At 40.4% G+C, this 21,806-nt stretch overlaps 1 protein-coding gene across 1 annotated transcript in view; it reads left to right on the forward strand.

Annotated features, from left to right (window-relative positions):
• Positions 1-21,806, forward strand: part of MEIKIN (meiotic kinetochore factor) — a 135,776-nt gene that overhangs the window by 41,666 nt on the left and 72,304 nt on the right. The window lies entirely within an intron of this gene.

A 21,806-nucleotide genomic window follows, 5' to 3' on the forward strand; every position in this document is an offset into this window, starting at 1 on the left:
CATATGGAACCAACAAAGACCCTGCATTGCCAAGACAATCCTAAGCCAAAAGAACAAAGCTGGAGGCATCACGCTACCTGGCTTCAAACTATACTACAAGCCTACAGTAACCAAAACAGCATGGTACTGGTACCAAAACAGAGATATAGACCAATGGAACAGAACAGAACAGAGCCCTCAGAAATAATACCACACATCTGCAGCCATCTGATCTTTGACAAACAGGACAAAAACAAGAAATGGGGAAAAGATTCCCTATTTAATAAATGGTGCTGGGAAAATTGGCTAGCCATAAGTAAAAAGCTGCAAATGGATCCTTTCCTTACTCCTTATACAAAAATTAATTCAAGATGGATTAGAGACTTAAATGTTAGACCTAAAACCATAGAAACCCTAGAAGAAAACCTAGGCTATCCCATTCAGGACATAGGGATGGGCAAGGACTTCATGTCTAAAACACCAAAAGCAACAGCAACAAAAGCCACAGTTGACAAATGGGATCTAATTAAACTAAAGAGCTTCTGCACAGCAAAAGAAACTACCTTCAGGATGAACAGGCAACATACAGAGTGGGAGAAAATTTTTGCAATCTACTCATCTGACAAAGGGCTAATATCCAGAACCTACAAAGAACTCAAACAAATATACAAGAAAAAAACAAACAACCCCATCAAAAAATGGACAAAGGATATGAACAGACACTTCTCAAAAGAAGACATTCATACAGCCAACAGACACATGAAAAAATGCTCATCATCAGTTGCCATCAGAGAAATGCAAATCAAAACCACAATGAGATACCATCTCACACCAGTTAGAATGACAGTCATTAAAAAATCAGGAAACAACAGGTGCTGGAGAGGATGTGGAGAAATAGGAACACTTTTACACTGTTGGTGAGACTGTAAACTAGTTCAACCATTGTGGAAAACAGTGTGGCGATTCCTCAAGGATCTAGAACTAGAAATACCATTTGACCCAGCCATCTCATTACTGAGTATATACCCAAAGGATTATAAATCATGCTGCTCTAAAGACACATGCACATGTATGTTTATTGCAGCACTATTCACAATAGCAAAGACTTGGAATCAACCCAAATGTCCATCAATGACAGACTGGATTAAGAAAATGTGGCACATATACACCATGGAATACTATGCAGCCATAAAAAGGATGAGTTCATGTCCTTTGTAGGGACATGGATGCAGCTGGAAACCATCATTCTCAGCAAAATGTTGCAAGAATAGAAAACCGAACACCGCATGTTCTCACTCATAGGTGGGAATTTAACAATGAGATCACTTGGACACAGGAAGGGGCACATCACACATGGGGGCCTATTGGGAGGGGGGAGTGGGGAGGGATAGCATTAGGAGATATACCTAATGTAAATGACGAGTTAATGGGTGCAGCACACCAACATGGCACATGTATACATGTGTAACAAACTTGCACGTTGTGCACATGTACCCTAGAACTTAAAGTATAATAAAAATAATAATCATAGTCATTCTGACTTGTATGAGATGGTATCATTGTGGTTTTGATTTGCATTTCTCTAATGATAGTGATGTTGAGCATTTTTGCATGTTTGTCTGTTGTGTGTATGTCTTCTTTTGAAGAGTGTCTGTTCATGTCCTTTGCCCACTTTTTAATGGATTGGTTTTTGCTTATAAATTTCTTTAAATTCCTTACAGATTCTGATATTAGACCTTTGTCGGATGCATAGTTAGCAAATATTTTCTCCCATTCTATAGATTGTTTATTCTGTTGATAGTTTCTTTTGCTATGCAGAAGCTCTTTAGGTTAATTAGGTCCCATTTGTCATTTTTGCTCTTGTTGCAATTTCTTTTGGCATCATTGTTATGAAGTCATTGCCATGTTCTTTGTCCAGAGTGGTATTTCGTAGGTTATTTTCCAGGGTTTTGATAGTTTTGACTCTTAGATATAAGTCTTTAGTCCATCTTGAGTTAATTTTGTTTATGGTGTAAGGAAGGGGTCTCCAGTTTCAGTCTTCTGCATATGGCTGGCCAGTTATCCCAGCACCATTTATTGAATAGGGGGTCCTTTCCCCATTGCTTCTTTTGGTAGATTTGTCAAAGATCTGGTTATGTCTTGTCTCTCTGTTTTGTTTCGCTATTGGTCTGTGTGTTTATCCCTTTCTTCTAGGTGTTCTAGCTTGTGTGCATAGAGGTGTTTATAATAGTCTCTGAGGGTTTTTTGTATTTCTGTGGGGTCAGTGGTAATGTCTCCTTTGTTATTTCTAATCGTGTTTATTCGGCTCTTCTCTTTGTTTTCTTTATTAATCTAGCTAGTGGTCTATCAGATTAATTCTTTTAGAGAAGTAGCCCCTGATTCATTGATCTTTTGTATGGTTTTTTTCATCTTAGTTTCCTTTAGTCTGATTTTGATTATTTATTGTCTTCTGTTAGCTTTGGGTTTTTCTCTTGTTTTTCGAGTTCCCCTAGTTGTGATATTGGTTGTTAATTTGAGATATTTCTGACTTTTTTTAAAAAATTTATTTCTGACTTTTTGATGTGAGCATTTAGTGCTATAAACTTCCCTCTTACATTGCTTTGGCTGTGTCCCAGAGAGTCTGGTATGTTGTATCTTTTTCCTCATTAGTTTCAAAAAAGTTATTGATTTGTGCCTTAATTTCATTATTTACCCAGAAGTCATTCAGGAGCAGGTTTTTAAAATTTCCATTTAATCATATGTTTTTGTTTTCACTTTTTTAAAAATTATAGTTTAAGTTCTGGGATACATGTACAGAACATGCAGGTTTGTTACATAGGTATACACATAGTAGTTTGCTGCACATATCAACCCTTCATCTACATTAGGCATTTATCCTAATGCTATTCCTCCCCTAGCCCCCACCCCCAACAGGCCCCGGTGTGTGATGTTCCCCTCCCTGTATCCATGTGTTCTCATTGTTCACCTCCCACTTATAAATGAGAACATGTGGTGTTTGGTTTTCTGTTCCTGTGTTAGTTTGCTGAGAATAATGGTTTCCAGCTTCCTCCATGTCCCTGCAAAGAACATGAACTTGTCCTTTATTATGGCTGCATAATATTCCATGGTGTATATGTGCCACATTTTCTTAATCCAGTCTATCATTGATGGGCATTTGGGTTGGTTCCAAGTCTTTGCTATTGTGAACAGTGCTGCAATAAACATACATGTGCATGTGTCTTTATAGTAGAATGATTTATAATCCTTTGGGTATATACCCAGTAATGGGATTGCTGGGTCAAATAGCAGTTCTGATTCTAGATCCTTGAGGAATTGCCACACTATCTTTAATGCTATTACACTATTGGTGGGAGTATAAATTAGTTAAATAGTTGTATTTTTTTGAGCAATTTTCTTAGCAGTTATTTCTATTTTTATTGCCCTGTGGTCTGAGAGAGTGGTTGGTATGATTTCATTTTTTTTGAAATTTGCTGAAGATTCTTTTGTACCTGACTTTGTGGTCAGTATTTGCCATGTGCATATAAGGAGAATGTATATTCTGTTTTTCTGGGGTAGAGAGTTCTGTAGATGTCTGTTAGGTCCATTTGGTCAAGTGTTGTATTAAGGTTCTGAATATCTTTGTTAGTTTTCTCCTTTGACAATCTGTCTGATACTGTCAGTGGGTGTTTAAATGTCCCATTATTATTCTGTGGTTTTCTAAATTTCTTCATAGGTTTCTAAGAACTTGATTTATGAATCTGAGTGCTCCTGTGTTACGTGCATATATATTTAGGAAAGATAGGTCTTCTTGTTTAATTGAGCCCCATAATGCCCTTCTTTCATTATGTAATACACTTCTTTGTCTTTTTTTGATCTTGGTTAAAGTCTGTTTTGTCTAAAATTAGAATAGCAGCATCTGCTTTTTTTCAATTTTTGTTTGTTTGTTTTTTAATTGGCTTGGTAGATTTTTCTTCATCCCTTTACTTTGAGTGTGTGAGTGTCATTGTATGTGAGATGGATCTCTTGAAGACAGCATACTGTTGGGTTTTATTTCTTTATCTAACTTGCCATTCTGTGCCTTTTAATTGGGAGTATTTAGCTCGTTTACATTCAAGGCTAGTATTGATATGTGTGGATTTGGTCCTTTCATCATGTTGTTAGCTGGTTATTATGCATACTTGTTTGTGTGGTTGCTTTATAGTGTCACTTGTCTATGTACTTAAGTGTGTTTTTTGTAGTGGCTGGTAATGGTCTTTCTTTTCTATATTTAGCACTCCCTTCAGGACCTGTTGTAAGGCAGGTCTTGTGTTAACAAATTCCCTTAGCATTTGTTTGTCTGAAAAGGATCTTATTTCTCCTTTGCTTATGAAGCTTGGTTTGGCTGGATATGAAATTCTTGGTTGAAAATTCTTTTCTTTCATAATGCTGAATATAGGCCCCCATTGTCTTCTGGCTTATAGGGTTTCTGCTGATAGGTCTGCTGTTAGCCTAATGGACTTCCTTTGTAGGTGACCTGCCCCTTCACTATAGCTGACTTTAACATTTTTTCTTTCATTTTGACCTTGAGAATCTGAGGACTGTGTGTCTTGAGGATGGCCTTCTTATGTAGTATTTTGCAGGGGTTCTCTGCATTTCCTGAATTTGAATGTTGGCCTCTCTAGTGAGGTTGGGGAAATTTTCATGGATGATATCTTGAAATGTTTTCCAAGTTACTTGGTTTCTTTCCTTCTCTTTTAGGCATACCAGCGACTCGTAGATTAGGCCTCTTTACATAGTCATATATTTTTTGGAGGTTTTGTTCATTCTTTTTCATTGTTTCTTTATTTTTATCTGAGTTCTTTTGTACAGCCAGGCTTCAACCTCTGAGATTCTTTCCTCAGCATGGTCAGTTCTACTCTTAATACTTGCAATTGCATTATGAAATTCTCAAAGTGTATTTTTTAGCTCTGTTGCATCAGTTCAGTTCTTTCTTATAATGGCCATTTTGTCTATCAGCTCCTGTATCATTTTATTGTAATCCTTAGATTCTTTGGATCAGGTTTCAACTTTCTCCTGTATGTGGATTATCTTTGTTCCTATCCATATTCTGATTCCTATTTCTGTCATTTCAGCCATCTCAGTGTGGTTAACAACCATTGCTGGGAAACTTGTGAGGTTGTTGGGATGTAAGAAGACACTCTGGCTTTTTGAATTGCCAGAGTTTTTGCACTGGTTCTTTCCCATCTTTGTGGGCTGATGTTTCTTCAGTCTTTGAAGTTGCTATCTGTATTATTCATTCTTGCATTGCTATAAAGAAATATCTGAGACTGGGTTTTTATAAAGAAAAGAGGCTTAATTGGCTCATGGTTCTGCAGTCTGTACAGGAAGCATGATGCTGACATCTTCCCGGTTTCTGGGGAGGCCACAGGAAACTTCTTTTTTTTTAATTGAGACAGATCTCAATCTGTCACCCAGGCCGGAGTGCAGTGGCACCATCTTGGCTTATCACAACCTCCACCTCCCAGGCTCAAGTGATCCTCCCACTTCAGCCTCCTGAGTAGCTGGGACCACAGGTGTGCACCACCATACCCAGCTAATTTTTTTGTATTTTAGTAGAGACAGGGTTTCACCGTGTTGCTCATGCTGGTCTCGAACTGCTGGTCTCGAACTCCTGAGCTCAGGTGATCCACTTGCCTCAGCTTCCCAAAGTTCTAGGATTGCAGGCATAAGCCACTGTGTCCAGCCATCTCAGGAAACTTACAATCATGGCAGAAGGCAAAGAGGGAGCTGGCACTTCACATGGCTGGAGCAGGATAAGAGAGAGAGGGAGAGGGAGGAGGTGCTATATACTTTTAAAGGACCAGATCTCATGAGAACTCACTATCATGATAACAGCTCCAAGAGGATGGTACTAAAGCACTTTTGAGAAACCACCCCCATGATCTAATCACCTTTCACCAGGCCCTACCTCCAACATTGGGGATCACAGTTAGACATGAGATTTGGTCAGGGACACAAATCCAAATCATATCACTGCCCTTTGGATGTTTTTTTTTTTTTTCGTTTGCCCCATTTGATATCCTTGGGGGTTTTCTTGTTGTATAAGGTGGGTTCAGTCAACTGGCTTTGTTTCTGGAAGATTTTGTGGGGGGTCAAGGCTCAGCTGAGGACCTCTGGATTGTGTGCTCCAATTCTGTGGGGCCTGTTTCAGGCCCCTGGCTTTGTTCTCTGGCCCCTTGAGGTGAGAAACCTGCTCACCAAGGGCCAAGGTATTTCCAGACTGCTGGTCATGGCACTCTGATGAGTGGTGCCAGCCAAAGCGCTTCACAGGGCAAAAGCAGTGGGATTTGTACATGCCAGCAGCAGTGGCAGTGCAGCAGGGTGCATACTCATTGATTATGGCAGGGTGCTGGCAATTGTAGGGGTACCAGTGTCCATGCAGGTATTCGTAGTGGTGGGGATGGCAGCATGGCACAGGGGGGAACATTCCCCACTGGCGTCTGTGTGCACATTCATGCTGGTGGTGATGTTAGGACGAGGTGGGTGTTGGCAGGTGTGGGACTCTGTGTGCCATCTGTATAGGCATCCATGCAGACAGCAGTGGCTGCTCAGGGTAGGGGCGGGTCTGCTGGTCTCCCTATATAGTTTTGTGCCAGTGACAGTGTCAGCACAGGGACAGAGCATTGGCAGGTGTGGGACTGACACCATGTGTGCGTGCATTCATGTGAGTGACAGTGGCCTTGCAGGGTGTGGGGTAGGTCTGCTGGTCACCATGTGCAGTTTCACACCAATGGTAGTGTCAGCACAAGGACAGGGCACTGGCAGGCATAGGGCTAGCAGTAGTCTTGCCTGCAAATGCTTCGACAGCAATGAAAGCATAGTAAGTGAGTGGGTGGGGTGCACAGCAAGGTCCACCCATGCACACATGTGCCAGCAAAGCGATCTAGGTGTTGGCCATGGGCAAACGTGTGCAGGCAAAGCAGCATGAGGGAGGCTGCAGCAGGGGGAGGGCATGGGTGGGCTGGTGTCTGCTCTCCTGGAACTCTGTACCAGTCAGGAGCAGTCTGCCAGCACAGGAGCTATGCTGCTGCTTCCCCAGGAGGCACCCCATCTGGGCATCTGAGGCTACATTCAAGCAAGTGCCGCCAGGCTGGATACCCGGGATAGGCAAGCCAACCAAGAGGTGCCCAGGTAGACCAACCCGGTCTCATGGGCAAGACTACCCTATGCTGTTCAGGTCCAACAGTTCCCTTAGGGCTAAAGTCTCCTAGAGAAGTGAGGCAAGCCTTGGGGGATGGGCGTCCCTGGCTGTGCTCCGCTACACATGGCTCCAACACCAAACTCTGGGATCTGCACCAGCTGGAGTTCTGCCCCTACAAAACAAGTGTCTGTGGGGGTTATGAGGTTTCCTCCTGCCACGATTCCAGAGGCCCCTGGCGAGGGTGGGTTGCTAATTGCCTGCTAAACTCACCCCTTCCGCAGGAGTCACTGGGGACCAGGAATGAGTCCCAGTGTGCAGTAGCCCTGTGCAGGTTTTCCAGCTTCTTTTTCCTTTAGTCTAGCATCTATGTCTTCCTTCCATTCACTCTCAATGCCTTCCCTCTGAAGATCTGCTAGGAATGCACCAGTCTTCCCAATGTCTTATTCCCTCAGTGACAGATGTTCCTGCTGGCTGTGTCTAGTCAGCCATCTTACCTCCCTCTTCCCTCTTGTTATTGACTTGAAGTTTTATTTCATTGTGGTCAGAGAAGATGTTTGATATTATTTTAGTTTTTTGGAATGTTTTAAGACTTGTTTTGTGACCTAACATATGACCTTGAGAATGATCCATGTGGTGAGGAGAAAAATGTATATTCTGAACCCATTGGATATAATTTTCTGTAAATATCTATAAGGTTTATTTGTTCTAAATAATTGAAGACAAATGAATAAGTGAAGATTAAGTCCAGTGTTTCTTTGTTGACTTCCTGTCTGGAAGATCTGTCCAGTGCTGAAAGTGGAGTGTTGAAATCTCCAGCAATTTTTGTATTAGGGCCTATTTTTCTCTTTAGCTCTAATGATGTTTGCTTTATATATCTGGATGACCCAGTGTTAGGTGCATATATATTGCAAATTATTACATCTTCTTGCTGAATTGACCCCTTTATCATTATATATAACCTTCTTTGTCTTGAAATCTATTTTCTCTGATATAAGTATAGCTACTCCTGCTCTTTCTTGACTTCCATTGGCATGGAATGTTTCTTTGCATCCCTTTATTTACAGTCTATGTGTGTCTTTATAGGTGAAGTGTGTTTCTTACAGGCAACAGATCACTGGACCTTGTATTTTTTTTTTTTTTTTAATCCATCCAGCAACTCTGGTTCTTTTCCTTGGACAGTGTAGCCCATTTACATTCAGTGTTACTATTGATAAATGGAGACTTACTTCTGACATTTTGGTATTTCTGGCTGTTTTGTGGCCTTCCTTCTTTCCTTTTTGTGTTCCTATTAATGAAGGCGATTTACTCTGGTAGTATAGTTTAATTTCTTTTTATTTTTTGTGTATCTGTTGCATGCTTTTTGATTTGAGGTTACCATGAGGCTTGCAAATACTATCTTATAATCCATTATTTTAAGCTGATGACAACTTAATGTTGTTTGCATAAACAAACAAGTGAAAGGAAAACTAATAAAACTCTACATCTTAGCTTCATCTCCCCACTTTTTAACTTTTTGTTGTTTTTATTTATATCTTATTGCATTATGTCTTGAAAAGTTATTTTAGTTATTATTTTTGGCTAGTACATCATTTAGTCTTTCTAATTGAGATAAGAGTAGAGGTCTGTTCCAAGATGACTGAACAGGAACAGCCTCGGTCTGTAGCTCCCAGCGTGATCGACACAGAAGACGGGTGATTTCTGCATTTCCAACTGATGTGATTGGTTCATCTCACTGGGACTGGTTGGACAGTGGGTGCAGCCCCACAGAAGGCAAGCTGAAGCAGGGCGGGGCATTGACTCACCTGGGAAGGACAAAGGGTTGGGGGATTTCCCTTTCCTAGCTAAGGGAAGCCATGACAGACTGTACCTGGAAAAATGGGACACTCCTGCCCAAATACTGTGCTTTTCCCACTGTCTTAGCAACCAGCCGACCAGGAGATTCTCTCCCGTGCCTCGCTCGTGGGGGTCCCATGCCCATGTAGTTTTGCTCACTGCTAGTGCAGCAGCCTGAGATTGACTTGTGAGGCTGCAGTCTGGCATGGGGAGGGGCTTCCGCCATTGCTGAGGCTTGAGTTGGTAGACAAAGCTGGGAAGCTCGAACTAGGCAGAGCCCACCGCAACTCAGCAAGGCCTACTGCCTCTATAGACTCCACCTCTGTGGGCAGGGCATAGCTGAACAAAAGGCAGCAGAAACTTCTGCAGACTTAAAGGTCCCTGTCTGACAGCTCTGAAGACAGCAGCATTTCTCCCAGCACAGCATTTGAGCTCTGAGAGTGGACAGACTGCCTCCTCAAGAGGGTCCCTGACTAACTGGGAGACGCCTCCCAGTAGGGGCCAACAGACACCTCATATAGGCGGCTGCCTCTCTGGGACAAAGCTTCCAGAGGAAGGATCAGGCAGCAATATTTGTTGTTCTGCAATATTTGCTGTTCTGCAGCCTCTGCTGGTGATACCCAGGCAAACAAGGTCTGAAGTGGACCTCCAGCAAACTCCAACAGACCTGCAGCTCAGGGACTTGACTCTTAGAATGTAAACTAACAAATGGAAAGGAATAGCATCAACATCAACAAAAAGGACATCCATGCCAATACCCCATCTGTAGGGCACCAATATCAAAGACCGAAGGTGGATAAAACCACAAAGATAGGAGGAAACCAGAGCAGAAAACCAGAAAATTCTAAAAACCAGAGCACTTCTTCTCCTCCAAAGGGTTGCAGCTCCTCGCCAGCAATGGAGCCAAGCTGGACAGAGAATGACTTTGATGAGTTGACAGAAGTAGGCTTCAGAAGTTGGTAATAACAGAGTTCTCTGAGCTTAAGGAGCATGTTCTAATCCATTGCAAGGAAGCTAAAAACCTTGAAAAAAGGTTAGATGAATGGCTAACTAGAATAAACAGTGTAGAGAAGACCTTAAATGACCTGATGGAGCTGAAAACCATGGCACGAAAACTTCGTGATGCATGCACAAGCTTCAATAGCTGATTTGATCAAGTGGAAGAAAGGATATCAGTGATTGAAGATCAAATTAATGAAATAAAGTGAGAAGACAAGATTAGAGGAAAAGGAATGAAAAGGAATGAACAAAGCCTCCAATAAATATGGGACTATGTGAAAAGACCAAATCTACATTTGATTGGTGTACCTGAAAGTGATGTGGAGAATGGAACCAAGTAGGAAAATACTCTTCAGGGTATTATCCAGGAGAATTTCCTCAAACTAGCAAGGCAGGCCAACTTTCAAATTTAGGAAATACAGAGAACACCACAATGATACTCCTCAAGGAGAGCAACCCTAAGATACATAATTGTCAGATTCACCAAGGTTGAAACTAAGGAAAAAAGGTTAAGGGCAGCCAGAGAGAAAGGTTGGGTTACACACAAAGGGAAGCCCATCAGACTAACAGTGGATCTCTTGGCAGAAACCCTACAAGCCAAAAGAGAGTGAGGGCTAATATTCAACATTCTTTTTTTTTTTTTTTTTTTTGAGAGAGAGTCTTGCTCTGTCACCCAGGCTGGAGTGCAGTGGCCAGATCTCAGCTCACTGCAAGCTCCGCCTCCCGGGTTCACGCCATTCTCCTGTCTCAGCCTCCCGAGTAGCTGGGACTACAGGCGCCTTCACCTCACCTGGCTAGTTTTTTTTTTTTTTGTATTTTTAGTAGAGACGGGGTTTCACTGTGTTTGCCAGGATGGTCTCGATCTCCTGACCTCGTGATCCACCCGTCTCGGCCTCCCAAAGAATATTCAACATTCTTAATGAAAATATTTTTCAACCCAGAATTTCATATCCAGTCAAACTAAGCCTCATAAGTGAAGGGGAAATAAAGTCCTTTCCAGACAAGCAAATGCTGAGAGATTTTTGTCACCACCAGGCCTGCCTTACAAGAGCACCTGAAGGAAGCACTAAACATGGAAAGGAACAACCGGTACCAGCCACTGCAAAAACACGCCAAATTGTAAAGACCACCGATGCTAGGAAGAAACTGCATTAATTAACAGGTACAATAACCAGCTAATATCATAATGAGAGGACCAAATTCACATATAACAATATTAACCTTAAATGTAAATGGGCTAAGTGCCCCAATTAAAAGACACAGACTGGCAAATTGGATAAAGAGTCAAGACCCATCAGTGTGCCGTATTCAGGAGACCCATCTCACATGTAGAGACACACAGGCTCAAAATAAAGGGATGGAGGAAGACCTACCAAGCAAATGGAAAGCAAGAAAAAGCAGGGGTTGCAATCCTAGTCTCTGATAAAACAGACTTCAAACCATCAAAGATCAAAAGAGACAAAGAAGGGCATTACATAATGGTAAAGGGATCAATTCAACAAGAAGAGCTAACTATCTAAATATGTATGCACCCAATACAGGAACACCCAGATTCATAAAGCAAGTCCTTAGAGACCTACAAAGCAACTTAGATGCCCACAAAATAATAGTGGGAGAGTTTAACACACCACTGTCAATATTAGATCAATGAGACAGAAGGTTAACAAAGATATCCAGGACTTGAACTCCGCTCTGCACCAAGCAGACCTAATAGACATCTACAGAACTCTCCACCACAGATCAACAGAATATACATTCTTCTCAGCACCACACTGCACTTCTTCTAAAATTGACCACATAATTGGAAGTAAAGCACTCCTCGGCAAATGTGAAAGAACAGAAATCACACAAACGGTCTCTCAGACCACAGTGCAATCAAATTAGAACTTAGGATTAAGAAACTCACTCAAAACCATACAACTACATGGAAACTGAACAACCTGCTCCTGAATGACTACTGGGTAAATAACGAAATGAAGGCAGAAATAAAGATGTTCTTTGAAACTAATGAGAACAAAGATACAACGTACCAGAATCTCTGGGACACAGCTAAAGCAGTATGTAGAGGGCAATTTATAGTACTAAATGCCCACAAAAGGAAGCGGGAAAGATCCAAAACTGACACCCTAACATCACAATTTAAAGAACTAGAGAAGCAAGAGCAAGCAAATTCAAAAGCTAGCAGAAGGCAAGAAATAACTAAGATCAGAGCAGAACTGAAGGAGATAGAGACACAAAAACCCTTCAAAAATCAATGAATCCAGGAGCTGCTTTTTGAAAAGATCAACAAAATTGATAGACCGCTAGCAAGACTAATAAAGTAGAAAAGAGAGAAGAATCAAATAGATGCAATAAAAAATGATAAAGGGGATATCACTACCAATTCCACAGAAATACAAACTACCATCAAAGAATACTAAAAACACCTCTATGCAAATAAACTAGAAGATCTAGAAGAAATAGATAAATTCCTGGACACATACACCCTCCCAAGACTAAACCAGGAAGAAGTTGAATCTCTGAATAGACTAATAACAGGCTCTGAAATTGAGGCAATAATTAATATCCTACCAACCAAAAAATGCCCAGGACTAGAGACATTCACAGCCAAATTCTACCAGAGGTACAAAGAGGAGCTGGTACCATTCCTTCTGAAACTATTCCAATCAATAGAAAAAGAGGGAATCCTCCCTCACTCATTTTATGAAGCCAGCATCATCCTGATACCAAAGCCTGGCAGAGACACAACGAAAAAAGATTTGTAGACCAATATCCATGATGAACATTGATGTGAAAATCCTTAGTAAAATACTGACAAACCAAATCCAGCAGCACATCAAAAAGCTTATTCAGCATGATCAAGTCGGCTTCATCCCTGGAACGCAAGCCTGGTTCAACATATACAAATCAATAAACGTAATCTATCACATAAACAGAACCAATGACAAAAACCATATGATTATCTCAATAGATGTAGAAGAGGCCTTCGACAAAATTCAACAACGCTTCATGCAAAAAACTCTCAATAAACTAGGTATTCATGGAACGTACCTCAAAATTTATGACAATCCCACAGCCAATATCATAATGAATGGGCAAATTTGGAAGCATTCCCTTTGAAAACCGACCCAAGACAAGGATGCCCTCTCTCACCACTCCTATTCAACATAGTGTTGGAAGTTCTGGCCAGGGTACCAGGCAAGAGAAAGAAATAAAGTGTATTCAGTTAGGAAAGAGGAAATCAAATTGTCCCTGTTTGTAGATGCGTGATTGTATATTTAGAAAACCCCATTGTCTCAGCCCAAAATCTCCTTAAGCTGATAAGCAACTTCAGCAAAGTCTCAAGATACAAAATCAATGTGCAAAAATCACAAGCATTCCTATACACCAATAACAGACAAACAGAGAGCAAAATCATGAGTGAACTCCCATTCCCAATTGCTACACAGAGAATAAAACACCTAGGAATCCAACATACAATGGATGCAAATGACCTCTTCAAGGAGAACTACAAACCACTGCTCAACGAAATAAAAGAGGACACAAACAAATAGAAGAACATTCCATGCTCATGGATAGGATGAATCAATATCATGAAAATGGCCATACTGCCCAAGGTGATTTATAGATTCAATGCCATCCCCTTCAAGCTACCAATGACTTTCTTCACAGAATTGGAAAAAACTGAAGTTCATGTGGAACCAGAAAAGCCCACATAGCCAAGACAATCCTAAGCAAAAAGAACAAAGCTGGAGGCATCATGCTACCTGACTTCAAACTGCACTACAAGGCTACAGTAACCAAAACAGTGTGGTACTGGTACCAAAACAGATACATAGACCAGTGGAACAGAACAGAGGCCTCAGAAATAACACCACACATCTACAACCATCTGATCTTTGACAAACCTGACAAAAACAAGAAATGGGGAAAGGATTCCCTATTTAATAAATGGTGCTGGTAAAACTGGCTAGCCATATGTAGAAAGCTGAAACTGGATCCCTTCCTTCCACCTTATACAAAAATTAATTCAAAATGGATTAAAGACTTAAATGTTAGACCTAAAACCATAAGAACCTTAGAAGAAAACCTCGGCAATACCATTCATGACACAGACATGAGCAAAGACTTCATGACTAAGACACCAAAAGCAATGGCAACAAAAGCCAAGATAGACAAATGGGATCTAATTAAACTAAAGAGCTTCTGCACAGCAAAAGAAACTACCATCAGAGTCAGCAGGCAATCTACAGAATGGGAGAAAATGTTTGCAATCTACCCATCTGACAAAGGGCTAATATCCAGAATCTATAAGGAACTTAAATAAATTTACAAGAAAAAAAAAAAAACCATCAAAAAATGGGCAAAGGATATGAACAGACACTTCCCAAAAGAAGACCTTTATGCAACCAACAGACACATGAAATAATGCTCATCATCACTGGTCATCAGAGAAATGCAAATCAAAACCACAATGAGATACCATCTCACTCCAGTTAGAATGGTGATCATTAAAAAGTCAGGAAGCAACAGATGTTAGAGAGGATGTGGAGAAATAGGAATGCTTTTACACTGTTGGTGGGAGTGTAAATTATTTCAACCATTGTGGAAGACAGTGTGGCAATTCCTCAAGGATCTAGAACTAGAAATACCATTTGACCCAGTGATCCCATTACTGGATATATACCCAAAGGATTATAAATCATGCTACCATAAAGACACATGCACACGTATGTTTATTGCAGCACTTTTCACAATAACAAAGACTTGGAACAAGCCCAAATGTTCATCAATGATAGACTGGATTAAGAAAATGTGGCACATATATACCATGGAATACTATGCAGCCATGAAAAAGGATGAGTTCGTATCTTTTGCAGGAAGATGGATGAAGCTGAAAACCATCATTCTCAGCAAACTATCACAAGGAGAGAAAACCAGATACCACATGTTCTCACCCATAGGTGGGAACTGAACAATGATAACGCATGTATACATGGGGAACATCACCAGGAGAGAAAACCAGATACCACATGTTCTCACCCATAGGTGGGAATTGAACAATGAGAATGCATGGACACATGGGGAACAACATACACTGGGGCTTGTCAGGGGGTGGGGAGCTAGGGGAGGGATAGCATTAGGAGAAATACCTAATGTAAATGATGAGTTAATAGGTGCAGCAAACCAACATGGCACATGCACACCTATGTAACAAACCTGCATGTTGTGCATATGTACCCTAGAACTTAAAGTATAATAAAAAAATAAAAAATAAAAAAGAGTTTACACATCACAATTACACTCTTATAGTACTTTGTGTTTTTCTGTGAACTTATTACCTATGAGTTTTGTACCTTCACATGATTTCTTATTGCTCATTAATGTCCTTTTCTTTGTAAATGAAGTACCCCCTTTAGAATTTCTTATAGGACAGGTCTGGCACTCATGAAATCCCTCAGTTTTTGTTTGTCTGGGAAGGTCTTTGTTTCTCCTTGGTGCTTAAAGGATATTTTTTGCCTGATATACTATTGTAGGGTAAAAGTTGTTTTCCTTCAGCACTTTAAATATGTCATGCTATTCTCCCCTGGAGTGTAAGTTTTCCACTGAAAAGTCTGCTCCTAGTGAAGCTCCATTGTATGTTGTGTTTCTTTTTTCTTGCTGCTCTTAAGATCTTTTCTTTATCCTTGAACTTTCAGAGTTTAATTATTAAATGCCTTGAAGTAGTCTTTGGGTTAAATATTCTTGGTGTTCTATAACCTTCTTGTACTTGATATTGATACCTTTCTCTAGATTTGGGAAATTTGGTGTTGTTATCCCTTTGAATAAACTTTCTACCCCTGTCTTTTTCTCTACCTCCTCTTTAAGGCCAATAACCCTTAGATTTGCCCTTTTGAAGCTATTTTCTAGATCTTGTAAACATGCTTCATTGTTTTTTATTCTTTTTTCTTTGGTCTTCTCTATATATTTTTAAATAACCTGTCTTCAAGCTCACTAATGCTTTCTTCTGCCAGATCAATTCTGCCATTAAAAGGCTCTGATGGATTCTTCAACGTGTCAATTGCATTTTTCAACTCCATTACTTCTTATTTCTTTTTAGTTATTTAAATTTCTTTGTTACATTACAAGACAGAATTCTTCTCTGTGTTATTTTAAATTTCTTTGAATTTCCTCAAAACAGCTGTTTTGAATTCTCTGTCTAAAAGGTCATATATCTCTGTTTCTCCAGGATTGGTCCCTGGTGCTTTACTTGGTTCATTCAGTGAACCTCGTTGGTGCACTACCCCTCTGTGACTGAGCTGTCATGTTTTCCTGGATAGTACTGATGCTGGGTACATGTTTGTTGGTGTCTGGACACTGAGGAGTTAGCTATTTCTTGTAATTTTTGCATTCTGGGCTTGTTTGTACTTGTCCTTCTTAGGAAGGCTTTCCAGGTATTTGAAAGGACTTGGGTGTTGTGATCTAAACTGTATCTTCATTAGGGGGCACCCAAAGCCCAGTAACACTGTAGTTCTTGAAGACTTATGGAGGTACCACCTTGGTGGTCTTGGATAGCATCTGGAAGAATTATCTGGATTACCAGGCAGAAACTCTTTCTTTCTCTCTCTCTCTCTCTCTCTCTCTTTCTCTCTTTCTCTCTTTCTCTCTTTCTCTCTCTCTCTCAGTTCTGAGCTGCCTGCAGCTGGGGATGGGGTAACACAAGCACCTCTGTGGCCTCCAATTCCCAATACTGGAACTGCACTTGGTCAGAACTAAAGCCAGCATAGCCCTGGTTCTCACCCAAGGCTCATTGTAACTAATACCTGGCTATTGCCGATGAAAGGGGTCTCTTTTGGAGCCATGAGCTGTGCAGCCTGGGGTTGTGAGAAGGGTGGCATAAGCACTCCTTTAGCTGCCCTGGCTAGTGTCTCAGTAGGTCACATCCCCTCCCCCCACCCACCCCGCTGCCCCAAGTCCACTGGCTCTGAGCCCAGTTCAGCACTAGGACTCGCCTGGGAGTTGCAGTCCTTGTAGCCTAGCCTTTCAAGTTTATTTAGGGCCCCAGAGCATTTTATTCCATAGTGGCAAGGCTTGCTGGAACTCAAGTTCTGACTGTTGGAATGGCGATTTCCCTTTGGCTAGGTCTGAGTGGGCACCAGCTGAGTTCAGCCAGGTTTGCCTTCCGCTTGACAGGGCAGCATTAAGTTCAGTGCAATGTCTCACAATCCCTATACTCTCCTTCCAAATGCACAGATTCTCTATACACACCACAGGGCTGCTGCCGGGGGATGAAGGAGGTGTGGTGTTGGTGATTTAAGACTGTCTTTCTTAACCTTTTCCGGTGCCTCTTTAGCAACATGAAGTTAAAACCAGATACTATGAGTGCTCACCTGAATTTTGGTTCTTATGAAGGTGCTTTTTGTGTGTAGATAGTTGTTAAATTGGTGTCCTTTTAGGGGCAATGATCAGTGGAGTCTTCTATTCAGCCATCTTGCTTTGTTCTTCCTTACACATTTCTTAATTCAACAAATCCAGCTGTGTTTCAGTTGTGTGCCAGGCTCTTCTATTAAGTGTTAAGAAATTCAGAAATGGCTATTTTCTTGCTGTCACGGATTGTATAGTCTAGTAATAGTGATAAATAAATAAACAAGAAAGTACTTCTCAAGCAACTCCTGTTCAGACTTGCAATCTTAATTGCCAACATCAGTCATTAAATGTGGGATTTTTTCAAAGTTAGTTCCTAGATTCTAATCTCTTTTTATCTTCTGCCTGATATGTATAGGTGTCATGTAATAGGCAGGATTTCCAGGTTTTCTCTTAACCTAGACTTTCCTCTTCCAAGGTTAAGACCATTATATGCAGCTGCCTTCTAGATATCTCCTCTTGGATATTTTAGAGGCATCTCAATTTAGTGTTCATTAATTTAGTTCATTCAGCAAATATTTATTAAACACCTAAGTATGACACTGACTGTTTTAATTACTGGGAAACATGACAGTATCCTTGCCCTAATAGAACAAATGTTACATAGTGGAAAAAAAGATAATAAACAGATAAATAAATATATAATGTCAAGTAGAAATAACAGTAACTAAGGAATATAAGGTAGGCTAAAGAGGTGTAACCAAGCATGCTATTTTAGATAGAGCAATCAGGATAGGCCTCTCTGAGGAGGTGAGAGCCTGAATAAAGTTAGAGAGTCAGACTTGTGGAAACCTGGGAGGCAGAGCATGCCAGGCAAAGGGAACAATACATGAAAAGACCATGAGATGGGAATGTGCTTGGCATGTTTGAGGAAGAGGAAAGAGGTCATTGTGGCTGGAGCACAGTGAACAGGAAAATGAATGGTTGAAATTGTGGTCAGAGAGCTAACCAGGTTGTATAAAGTAGAGCCTTGTATCCTATTGTAAGGACTATGGATTTTATTCTAAATGTACTGAGAAATACATCTTAGATCATCTTAGAGCAGAGGGATGACATGATCAGATATATATTTTTTATTTCACATTTTATTTCATTTTAAATGAATTTAAATAATCCCATAGGTCAGTAGCTACAACACTTGACATTACCATTTTAGGATATTCATATATGTTATAGCAAGATGGAAAATAATCTAAATATAAATCTGAGAAACTACTGTGTTTCACCTATTCTTTCTGCTTTATCCATCACTCCAGAGGAGCAAGCTCTAAACTGGAGAAACTCCAAGCTTCCAAGAGCCCTTGAGTTCTTTGTGTCTGGGTCCAGTGCATCTGTGGTCCTAAGGTTCTAAGAGGTGGTAGTTTCTATGTTCCAAAGACTCAGATTATATATTTTAGAATTATCATTTTGGCTGTTTTGTGGAGAATAGACTACGAGGGCAAGAGTGGAAGCAAGGAGACCTTATTAAACTATTACAGTGATCAGATAATAGTGCTTTAAACTATGATAGTAGCAGTGGTCTGATTTGGAGTATATTTTAAAGGCAGATATACCAGGAATCTGTGATTATCCTGGATATTAGGTAAGAGAAAAAAATAGAAGTCAAGGATGAGTATTAAATTCTTGAGAAATCAGATGAATGATGATACCATTTATTAAGATGGGAGCACTGTAGGGCAGACCAAGTTGGGAGAATGGTTAAGAGAATTTTTTTGGACATATTAAATTTGATCTGTCAGCCCATACACATAATGTTTTGTGAAATAACGCCGACAGAACATGTATATACTATATAATTTCATATATATAAAGTTCAAGAACAGGCAAGACTATTCTGGGTGATATGTCAAAACAGTGGTAGTCTTTGGAAAAAGGGTGCCAACAAGGAAAGAAAACATAGAAAACTTCTCAGGTGCTGGAAATATTTTATATCTTGATCTGGTTGGTAGATACCTGGATGAATACATATATACCAAGATTGTGACTGCTATTATATATGTGGTATACTTCAATAAAATATTTAAAAACTGAAAGGCTTATTAGCTTCCAAGTGGAGATGTCATGAAGGCAGTTTATGATGCAGGAGTCTGGAGAACTCCAGACCAGAGGCTAGGGCTATGGATACATACTTGGAGCCAGCAAAGAGATGTTTTGAAGCCATAGGATTAAATGAAATCATGTAGGAGGTAAAAATAATTTTTATACCTGATATAAATGATGAATTGATGGGTGCTGACAAGTTGATGGGTGCAGCACACCAACATGGCACAGGTATACATATGTAACAAACCTGCACATTATGCACATGTACCCTAGAACTTAAAGTATAATTAAAAAAAAAAAAAAGAAAAAGGCATACACAGTGAATGGAAATGGGACACTCCAACATTTAGAGGTAGGGAAAGGGAGAAATATCCAGCAAAAAAAAAAAAAAAAAAAAAAAAAACTGAGACCTAAAGGCTCGTGCTGTAGTAAGAAAACCAGGAAAGAATGATGAAGCCAGGAGAGGAGAGTGTTTTAAGGAAGGAATAATCCCTGCTATGACAAAAGTTATCAAGATTATGAAATCAAATGAGGATTGAGGACTAAGAATTGTCACAGCCAAGACCTAACCTGGTCCTACATTATTATCCTCCAGGTTGGTTAACAGATGTGGTTTAGCAAACCAGAAACCTGAGGGTCATCCTTAATGCTTCCTTTTTTGTCATTTCTCAGGCTAATATCTAATCTATTTCCAAATCTTGGTATTAGTTTTATCTCCTACAGAGCTCTCAAACCTACCTGCTGCTTCTTACCCTCAAAGATCCATACAGCAGGAGTGATTAGTCTCTAGCATTAACAGATTTAGCAAATAAAGTTACAGAATACCCAGTTAAATTTGAATTCTAATAAACAGCAAATAATTTTTAAGATAAGTATGTCCTAAATGTTGCTCATGCTTGTGCTATTAAATGTGATATACTAAAATATTATTCAGTGTTAATTTGAAATTCACATTTAACTGGGCATAGTGTATTTTATCTGGCAACCCTATTAGCCTCGGTAGTGAGGCTGAGGAATACATAAGAAATACACAGATCATAAAAAGAAGGACTTTGTAATGGTAAATTAAGGAGCTTGAGTTTAACTTGGGGGCAGTGGAAAGGCTTTGAAGAGTTTTAGGCAAACAATATTTGCATTTTAAGTATAAAAGGATAATGGACCGCTGAGGGAGGTGAAATGAAATGCTATTGAAACCTAAAGAAAATCTTTTGGTGCCTTAATTCAAGGTAGTATTGTTAAGAATAAAGAAAAGCTGAACCGGGCATGGTGGTTTACACCTGTAATCCCAGTACTTTGGGAGGCTGAGGCAGGCAGATCACTTGAGGTCAGGAGTTCGAGACCAGCCTGGCCAACATGGTGCGAGCCCGTGTCTACTTAAAAAAAAAAAAAAAAATAGGCCAGGTGTAGTGGCTCATGCCTGTAATCCCAACACTTTGGGAGGCTGAGGCGGGCAGATCACCTGAGGTCAGGAGTTTGAGACCAGCCTGGCCAACATGGTGAAACCCTGTCTCTACTAAAAAAATTAAAAAATAAAAAAAATAGCCGGGCGTGGTGGCAGGCACCTATAATCCCAGCTACTCGGGAGGCTGAGACAGGAGAATCACTTGAACCCGGGAGGTGGAGGTTGCAGTGAGCCTAGACCATGACACTGTACTCCGGCCTGGGCCACAAAGAGCGAAACTCTGTCTCAAAAAAAAATTATATATCTATAAGCTGGGTGTGGTGGTGTGTGCCTATAATCTCAGCTACTTGGGAGGATGAGGCAGGAGAATTGCTTGACCTGAGAGGTGGAGTTTGCAGTGAGCACAGATCGCACCACTGCCCTCCAGCATGAGGAACAGAGTGAGATTCCATCTCCAAAAAAAGGAAAAGAAAAGCTGAATATGCAACTTTAAATGCATATGATAGGCAAAATTGGCACATAGCAGACACTCAATAAATATTTGTTGCTTGGATTGAGTCCAGAGAGGGGAAAAGGGAAGACTCAAGACTGAAGAAGAGACATAAAAAGGAGCCAGGTTAGAAGTGTTCCAGCCTGTTGTAGTTAGGTCCAGTGAGGTAGGACAGGAAAGGTCTCTGCTGATATTGGTGGAAGTGCAACTGGATACTTTGGATTTGGAAGTAAATAGGAGGAGAGGAAATAAAGTTAGTATACATGGAAGATCTTTTAAGAAATTTGCCTGTGGGCAAGAAGAGATATAGGGGCTGTAGCAGGAGGTGGATATGAGGTACAAGGAAAGTTTTTGATGAGAGAGGCTTGAGAATGTTTAAAATGCTGATAGAAAAGTTGCAGTAAACAGGTACACTAAAAGCCAAGACTTCGCCACTGTACAATTTTTTCATATAACCAAAAACCACTTGTACCCCTAAAGCTATTGAAATTTAAAAA

The sequence above is a fragment of the Piliocolobus tephrosceles genome, chromosome 4, assembly GCF_002776525.5.
Source record: "Piliocolobus tephrosceles isolate RC106 chromosome 4, ASM277652v3, whole genome shotgun sequence".
Lineage (NCBI taxonomy): Eukaryota > Metazoa > Chordata > Mammalia > Primates > Cercopithecidae > Piliocolobus > Piliocolobus tephrosceles.